Genomic DNA, 9,423 nt, shown 5'->3' with positions numbered 1-9,423 from the left:
AGGCAAGTATTATAGATATTCCTCAGAGCAGACTAGACGAAATAATGCAAAAGCTGTGAGTGAAAAGAAGGCTCAAGGCACCTTGGGCTAGAGTGTACCTAAGACAACAAATTTCACAAGAGTGGGAATGAATCAGCTACCTAGGCAAGAGTGGGCCTGAGAAAGCAAGTTTCAGAGGAGTTGGAGCCTATACAGTGCCTGGACATTGACAGATGAAGATTGAGCCAGCGACCTGGTTCATAGTAGACCTGAGACAGGGAACTCCACTGGGATGAGTACAGGGGAGCAACAGCTGAGTGAGTGAGCCAGAGCCAGAGCCAGAGACCTCTGAGGGTCCAGATTTGAATTTGGGACCTTCAAGGGAGTAAACATAAGCCAGGCTCCTTGTGGTCTGGGCATGAGCCGAAGAGTTCTGAGGAACCAGGCCTGAGCCAAGTCCCCTGTGGTTCTGGGAGTGAATCTTGGATCACCCAGGGAGTAGGTACAAATCAGATATTTCTGCAGGGCCAGGCATGAGTCTGGGACCTCAGAGGAAATAGACTTGTGCCAGGATCTCTGTGGGTCCAGATGTTGGTCTGGGATATCAAAGGCAATAGAAAAGTACCAGAAACCTCAGTGGGTTCAAGCCTGAGTCTAGGACCTCTGAGAGAGTAAGCCTGAGTCAGATCCTCTGTGGTTTAGGGCACACCCTAGCCTGGGAACTCCAAGGGAGTAGACCAGATCTAGAGACCTTTGCATGACCAATTCCATCTGCAGGAGTGGATCCAGACCAGGATTTACAGAAACAGGTCAAATCTGACAACCTAAGCTAGAGCAAACCTGAGACAGCAAACTCCAAGGAAGCAGAGCAAAGCACAGGAGTGCTGAGCCACCTTCTGGAACACAGAGTGACCAAAGGGGTAACTAGAACTGTGGCACTAACTGTACCATGAGGAACAACCATCTGAGCCTTAGATTCACTGGCACCTAGAAGATCAATCAACAGAATCACAAACAGCCCCAAACAGACCTATTAGAGGAAAAGATGAGTAGAAAAGGTACAAACACACACAACACCACAAAGAGCAAAACAACACCAGTAAAACCTAGAGACCCTACAACAGCAAGACTTGAACAGCCAAATATAGATGAAGCAGAAGAAAATGACCTAAAAATAACTTCAGGAGAATGTTTGAAACTCTTAAAGAGGAAATGAGAAATTCTCTCAAAGAAATGGAGGAAAAGACAGACAAAAAATTAGAAGGTATCAACAAATCCCTTAAAGAAGACCAAGAAAAAAAAGAAAACCAAGAAAAAGCAATCAAACATATAAAAGAAATTATTGAAGACTTGAAAACTGAAATAGAGACAATAAGGAAAACACAAGCTGAGGGAATTATAGAAACACAAGTCATGAGAAAATGATCAGGAACCACAATTGCAAGCATGAACAACAGAATACAAGAGATGGATGAGAGAATTTCAAGCACTGAAGATACATTAGAGGAAATAGACTCATCAGTGAAAGAAAACATTAAATCTAATAAAAGCTTAACCGAAAATATCCAGGAAATATGGGACACCATGAAAATGCCAAACCCAAGAATAGTAGGAATAGAAAGAAAAAAAGTTCAACTCAAATGCACAGAAAATATATTTAACAAAATCATAGAAGAAACTTTCCCAACCTAAAAAAAGACATGCTTATGAAGATACAAGAAGCTTACAGAACACCAAATAGACTGGATTTAAAAAAAGTGCCCTTGACACATAATAATCAAAACATACAGAATAAAGAAAAAAATATTAAGAGCTGCAAAGGAAAAAAAGGCCAAGTAACATATAAACGCAGACCTATCAGAATTACACCTGACTTCTCATTGTAGACAATGAAAGCTAGAAGGTCATGGTCAAGTGTTATTAAGACATTAAGAGAACATAGATGCCATCCCAGACTACTATACACAAAAAAACTTTTATTCACCATAGAAGGACAAAACAAGAAATTCCATGACAAAACCAATTTTAACCAATACCTAGCCACAATCCCAGCCCTATGAAAAATACTAGAAGGAAAACTCCAACCCAAGGAAGTTGGCTGCATCAACAGAAACACAGACAATTGATGGTCATATCAGCAAATCCCAAAGAAGGGAAAGTCGCACAAATTAACATCACCAACACAACAATGAAAACTAAATTAACAGAAGATAGCAATCACTAGTCATTTATATCCACTAATATAAATGAATTCATTTATTAATTGTTTCTCTCAGTGTCTGTGCTACTAGGGTTATATTTAGGAAGTGGTCTCCTGTGCCAATATGTTCAAGTGTACTTTCCACTTTCTCTTTTATAACGTTCAGTGTGGCTATATTTACATTGAAGTCTTTGTTGATTTGGACTTGAGTTTTGTGATTGGTAATAGATATGAAACTATTTTAATTCTTCTACATGTTGACATGCAGTTATGCCAGCACCATTTGTTAAATACCCTTTCTTTTTCCATTTGATAATTTTTGGTTCTTAGCAAAAAATCAGGTGTTCAAAGATGTGTGGATTGATATCCAGGTCTTGTATTCAATTCCATTAGTCCTTCTGTCTGTTTTTATGCCATTACCAGGCTGTTTTCAGTACTGTAACTCTGTAGTAGAATTTGAAGTAAGGGAATGTGATGCCTCCAGAAGTTCTTTTATTGTACAGGATTGTTTTGGTTATCCTGGCTGGTTTTGCTTTTTTATATGTAGTTGAGTACCTTTCTTTCAAGGTCTGTAAAGACTTTTGCTGGGATTTTGATGGACATCGTGTTGAATATGTAGATTGCTTTTGGTAAGATTGCCACTTTTACTATGTTAATTCTACCTACCCAAGAGCATGGGAGATCTCTCCAGTTTCTGGTGTTTTCTTCAATTTCTTTCTTCAATATTTAAAGTTCTTGTCATACAGGTCTTCCACTTGCTTGATCAGAGTTACTCTGAGATATTTCAAGCTATTTGTGGCTATTTTGAAGGGTGATGTCCCTCTGATTTCTTTCTCAGCCCATTTATCATCTGCACAAAGGAGAGTCACTAATTTTTTTTATCCTGCTACATTACTAAAAGTGTTTAAAAAAAGTGTCTATGAGATGCAGAAATTCCTTGGTATAATATATATATATATATATATATATATATATATATATAATCAGCAAATAGTGAGAGTTTGACTTCTTTTCTGATTTGTATCTCTTTGATCTCAATTTATTGTCTTATTGCTCTTGTTAGGACCTCAAGAACTGTATTGAATAGATATGGAGAGAGGGGACAACCTTATCTTGTTCCTGATTTCATTGAGATCACTGTGAGTTTCTCTCCATTTAGTTTGATGTTGGCTGTTAACTTGCTCTATATTGCCCTTTTTATTATTAGATATATTCCTTGTATCCCTTCTCTTTCAAGACTTTTAACATGAAGGGAGGCTGTGTTTTGTCAATGGCTTTTTCAGCATCTAATGAGATAATCGTGTTTTCTATTTTTCAGTTTGTTTTTATGTTGGACTACATTTACAGATTTTCATATGTTGAAACATCTTAGTTGATATATATTGTTTAAATCTGTTTTTGTTATGGAATATCTTGTTTTCTCCATCGATGGTAAAAGAAAGCTTTGTGGGGTATAGTAGTATGGGCTTGCATCCATTGTCTCTTAGTGTCTGCCACACATATATCCAAGACCTTCTGGTTTTCATGGTTTTCATTGAGAAATCAAGTGTAATTTTGATAGGTTTACCTTTATATGCTACTTGACCTTTTTCCTTTGCAGCTCTTAATATTCTTCCTTTATTTTGTATGTTTTGTGTTTTGATATTATATGGCAAGGGTAGGTTTGTTTGTTTGTTTTTGATCCAGTCTATTTGGTGTTCTGTAAGTTTCTTGTACCTTTATAGGAATATACTACTTTAGGTTGGGAAAGTTTTCTTCTATAATTTTGTTGAATATATTTTCTAGGCCTTTGAGCTGGAATTCTTCTCCTTCTTATACCCCTATTATTCTTAGATTTGGTCTCTTCATGCTGTCCCAGATTTTCTGGATGTTTTGTTTTAAGAATTTGCTGTTTTCTTTGATCAATGAGTCTATTTCCTCTATAGTATCTTCAGCACCTGATATTCTTTCTTCTATCTCTTGTATTTTGTTGGTTATACCTGTCTTTGTAGGTCCTGTTTGTTTACCCAGATTTTCCATATCCAGCCATCCCTCTGTTTGTGTTTTCTTTATTACCCATTTTTTGTTCTTCAAGTCTTGTACTGTTTCCTTTGCCTGTTTGATTGCTTTTTCTTAGTTTTCTTGGGTATCTTTGAGTGATTTATTAATTTCTTCTGTTTGTTTGTCTTCTCTTCCATTTCTTTAAGGGAGTTTTTCACTTCCTGTTTAAGGGTCTCCATCATTTTCATAAGATTTCATTTAAAGTCGATTTTGTTGACTTCTACTGGGTCGAAAGATGTTTAATTCTTTCTGTTGCATGTTCACTGGATTCTGGTGTTACCATGTCAATTTTCAGGATGTTGGAGGAATTCTTGCATTGGCACCTGCCCATCTCTTCCTTTAAATGAGGCCAGCAGAGTCTTAGCATATTGGTCCAATCTTTGCTGTGGCTGACTGTATACTTGGGAGTTTTTTGGGTTTTTTTTGTCTGCTCTCTCTTATATCCCCATAGCATGGAGAAGGCTCTCAGATCCCCCCCACTCTGAAGTAGGCTGTGCTGGGGGACCCAAGGACCTCTCAGATTAAAAGGAGTGCTTTGTTTCAGGATGGAATGAGGTAAAGAAAGCCAACCCTCTGGAATACACCACACTGGATGGCCAGAAAAGCTTAGGGAATTGGAAGGGGACTGGACTAAGTTCCCTGGGACCATCTGGCCACATGACCAATACTTACCTTTCCAGATCCTCTCAGCCTTCTTTCTGTCTTGCTTAAGACAAGATACCTTATTTTTCAGTATTACATTATGCAAGGTAGTTGGCTAACAAACTTCCAGAATATGCTCCTATCTCCCATCTCCCTTTAATGTGTGTGTGTGGAAAGGAGCAGCTAAATTTACAGATGTACACAGTGGCATCTAGCTTTATGTTACATTGGGGGATTTGAACTCAGTTATTCATGCCTTCTTAGCCACTGATTTATCTTTTCAGCCCTGTAACTATTTTTAAATTCTCTACAAGTGTCACTTGATTTGCTGGTTTATTTACACTTATTTGTATCTTGTTATTTTAATATATTCACCCAACAGTCATATTTGTTGCATTATGAAAGGAAAATGCAATCTGATACTGAGAACATGCACTACACTGGAACCATCTTTATTGAGTTCATTAAGTACTAAATCATCTGACAAGTTGTGATTTATGTAATTTGTATTCTTTAGAGTTTCTTGGTTAATACTGTAATAGTTTTTTGAAGTATTGGAAGTCCAGAGTGTTTTTTTCCTTCTATTTAGAATGTAAAAATAATATTGTAGTCTCCCAAAATTTATTTTCCAGTTTCAACAGGTTTGGATTCACAGAACAAAGTATGCACCTGTACCTATCATGAATCACAAGACTCAAAGCCATGAAATGCAGTTTGATCAGCAGAGTTCTTTCAGTGCAGGCAGCACTGCACAACAGCTCAGTACTATGCAATGGTAATGATTTTATTTAAAACCATTTGTAATAATACTGAGAAACACTTGGGAACATAGTTAATGAAAGCAAAATAACATATTCCATAAAATAAGCAGTATTGTAAAGCTTTCAGAGATAATGTGGAATAAAAAGATTGTGATATATTATTAAATAAACCAAGAAGAACATAAAATTTTGTGGTGGCAATGAACTGAATTTTATTTGAAATTGTTAAATAAGTGAATATTAAATTCACAGACTCTCTCTGAGAGAGGCTCCACAGGTGTCTTTTCTCAAGCCTATATTATTATGATTAAAAATAAAAAATGTTATTAGATTTTTTTATCATCAAATTGAAAGATTTTCAAAACAAATGAATAATTGTTTAAATAAATAAAATGATGATTACAATGCTGAAAAGATGTCTTTATGTGTATTATTTAACTTATATGTAATTAAAGTAAAATTGTAAAAGTACATCTTAGATACTAAAATATTGGTAACATTTAATTTGCAATGAACTGGTAATTATACATAAAGTAATACCATAAGAGCAAAGTATCCATATAGACAAATAAATAAATATTAGATAATTTAAAAAGAAGTAAAGTAGAAAATTATATGGAAGAAAATAGCTGTTACTATTAAAACAAACTCTAGCTAAAATAAAATAAGTTCAACTACTGTAATAAAAAAATTAAATAAAACACTGACAGTTAAAAAGACCATGTTCCACCACTAGAGTGGCTTTAGAAAAGAAAGCAGCAACAGATGTATTGTTTGACTTAAGGGGAAGAGGACATGCACTACTGCCACATTCCCTGGGCGGTGCCCTGGCATGGTTCTTTGCCATTTGGAGACTTGTACAGCTTCCAGTTCGTGCTGTCTGCCCATAAGTTCTGGGTTTCTTGTGCCAGGTATGGAATTGATTTGATTGCTTTTACTTTGTCAAGTAAAGCATATTTCTCAGTATTTAACCAATACCAAGGCAGGAAACTAAAGTGGCTCAGGACCATTTCTGTTGCCACTGGTTGCATTGCTACTAGTTGTGACTCTGCAACCACGACATCTGCTGGACAATAAATATTATTATACGTAAAACAATTTGCTGGATCTCACAACAGGTAATTAATAAATCAATATGACAGACTACATTAATATTGAAACTTTTAGTAATTTTTTTTTGCTAATACTATTAATTGTATTCTACAAAGCTTATATGGTTATGGTGATACTTCAATTTACTGGATATTGGGACTCAGTTTTTTTCTTCATTTTATATCATTAACGAAGAAAGTGGCACTTTTAAGAATGATACAGTCTTTACAGACTAATAATGAACAGCTAGCTGACAGGACTAATACCATCAAATATAGTTATATGAAAAAATTAATACTATTAATTACATTAATTTAACAGACAAAATTAAATCCATATCTAAGGGTATTGATAAATTAACTGAAAGAATTCATACTTGAATTTGACAATCACAAGTTGTTAAAAAGTTTGATAGGTTAGCAGATAGAGCATCTTTCCAGGATGACAATCTGCACACTATCCAAGTCGTGTCCAAGGATGAGGTGTTATCTTTAAAGGAGAAACTTCAGCCCTTGGAATCTCATGTGCAGAATGAAGACAAGAGGCTTGGTTCCTCAATGAAATCAATATGAAAATATACAGGCCAAGAGATTCAGGCTTTACAAAAGACAATATTAAAAAGATTTGAAATGATTGAGGAAATTATTGGAGCTGATGAACAGGGAAAGAAGGCAGAAGGACAGGATTCAACATCTCCAATAGCTGTCAGAGATGACTTACCCAGGGTTTTAGCTTCCTACTCTGTAATCTACTCTGACAAAGCATCAAGTTCTAAAGGCCCCAAAGGATCCAAAGATGTATACCTAAAAGAATGGATGATCTAAAAGAAATTAAGCAAGCTGTTGTAATTTATGGCTTGCATTCCACATTTCTTAGGGATGTGATAAAGGCATGGTCTTCTAGTATCAAGGCAACAACACATGCCTGGATTCAGTTAGTTTCAGCAGTACTGGATGATGGACCCCCAATTGATGTTTAAATGTTATTTCAGGGAGGAGGCACTTATGTTTTATACGATCTTTACAATGAACAAATCTTGTTCTTGTGACACAAACCAGCCTTAAATGTTTGGGACAGGATGCAAGAACTAGAAAAATAAATTTAATCATATACCAGGATTAAACAGGGCCAGAAACAGAACTAGAAAAATGAATTTAATCCATATACCAGGATTAACCAAGGCCTTTAGTGACTTTTTGCAAAGATTAACTAAGGCTGTATAAATAGGAGTAACCAACCCAAATGCTGGATGAGTACTTACTGAATATCTGGCTTTTGAAAGTGGCAACCTAGAATGCAAAAAGATACTTGGGCCTTTAAAGGTTAAGTCAACACCAATGGATGAATGGATCCTGCATTCAATTAACATTGAGACATTTGACTACAATACTGAATCTTGGGTAGGAGAAGCAATTCCCAAAGGAATGAGGAGACATCAAAATGCCAAATACTTTAATTGTGGTAGAGTAGGACATCTGAAAAGGTATTATAGACAAAAAAAATCCTGGGAATAATATATCTTCTGGGAATGGCAAAAATAAAAGGACTCAACCTTCAGGTGTGGCAAAGGCTGATATTAGACCAATGAATTCAAATTAATAAAAAACAGACCAGGCAACCTGATAACACTGGGAAACTCCTGGAGAGGTCTTTAGCAGGTTCCCAAAGCAAAAGTGGCCCAGTCATTCCCAGTCACTGTGAGGGACATGTCTCACCATGAAAATTAAAAAAAAAAAATAGAGCCTTCTGTAAAAGACCATACTGTTCTAGATGATGGCATAAAATGTAGGATAAGTCAAAAATTCCAATAAGAAATAGGAAAAATATATTCTGGCAGACTTCCATAAATGATCAAAGACCAAAGCTAAGAGTGCATATAAATGTTACTGTAATTGTAGGTTTGATAGACACAGGTGAAAATGTGAGTATCATTACTCCAGAATCTTGGCATCAGAATTGGCTTCTTCAAGAGGCAGATGTTCAATTACTAGGAATTGGAACCATAACTCAAGTTAAACAAAGCACAAGATGTGTTGACTGCAGTGGGAAGAATGCAGTGGGAAACTGAGGCCATATATGGCTAATATTGCAGTAAATTTATGAGATCATGACCTGCTGCATCAATGGATACCCAGATTAATACTCCTGTGGTGTAGGAGGTCCTTCTGTATTTGTGTTGCTTTCATTGGTTAAATAAAGAAACTGCCCTGGCCTTTTGGTAGGGCAGTATTTAGATAGGCAGGAAAACAGAACTGAAAGCTGGGAGGAGGAAGGCAGATGGGAGAACCACCGTGGAGTTACCAGAGTCAGACATGCTAAATCTTTCCCAGTAGAATACAACCTAATGGTTAACACAGATTATTGGAAATGGGTTAAATCAAAATGTGACAGTTAGCCAATAGGAGGCTAGAAATAATGGGCCAGGCAGTGTTTAAGTGAATACATTTTTTGTGTTGTTATTTTGGGGTATATGCTAGCCGGGTGGCAGGACACAGCCCACCACTCCTCTTACAACACTCCTGCAGTTCCAGAAACTCATAATTCTGGGAAGGATATTATAAAGTACTATACACAAAGGTCACCAGCCATTCAGGCTGTACAAGAACATAACAAAACTAGCAAACATTTAGAGGTACCAACAGCCCTGCCTTTAAAATGTTTAACTGAAAAACCAACATGGGTTAAGCAGTGGCCTCTAGCTGAAGATAA

The sequence above is a fragment of the Microtus ochrogaster genome, chromosome 1 (assembly GCF_000317375.1).
Source record: "Microtus ochrogaster isolate Prairie Vole_2 chromosome 1, MicOch1.0, whole genome shotgun sequence".
In the NCBI taxonomy this organism is placed as follows: Eukaryota; Metazoa; Chordata; class Mammalia; order Rodentia; family Cricetidae; genus Microtus; species Microtus ochrogaster.
Note: the sequence above shows the minus strand (reverse complement) of the source record.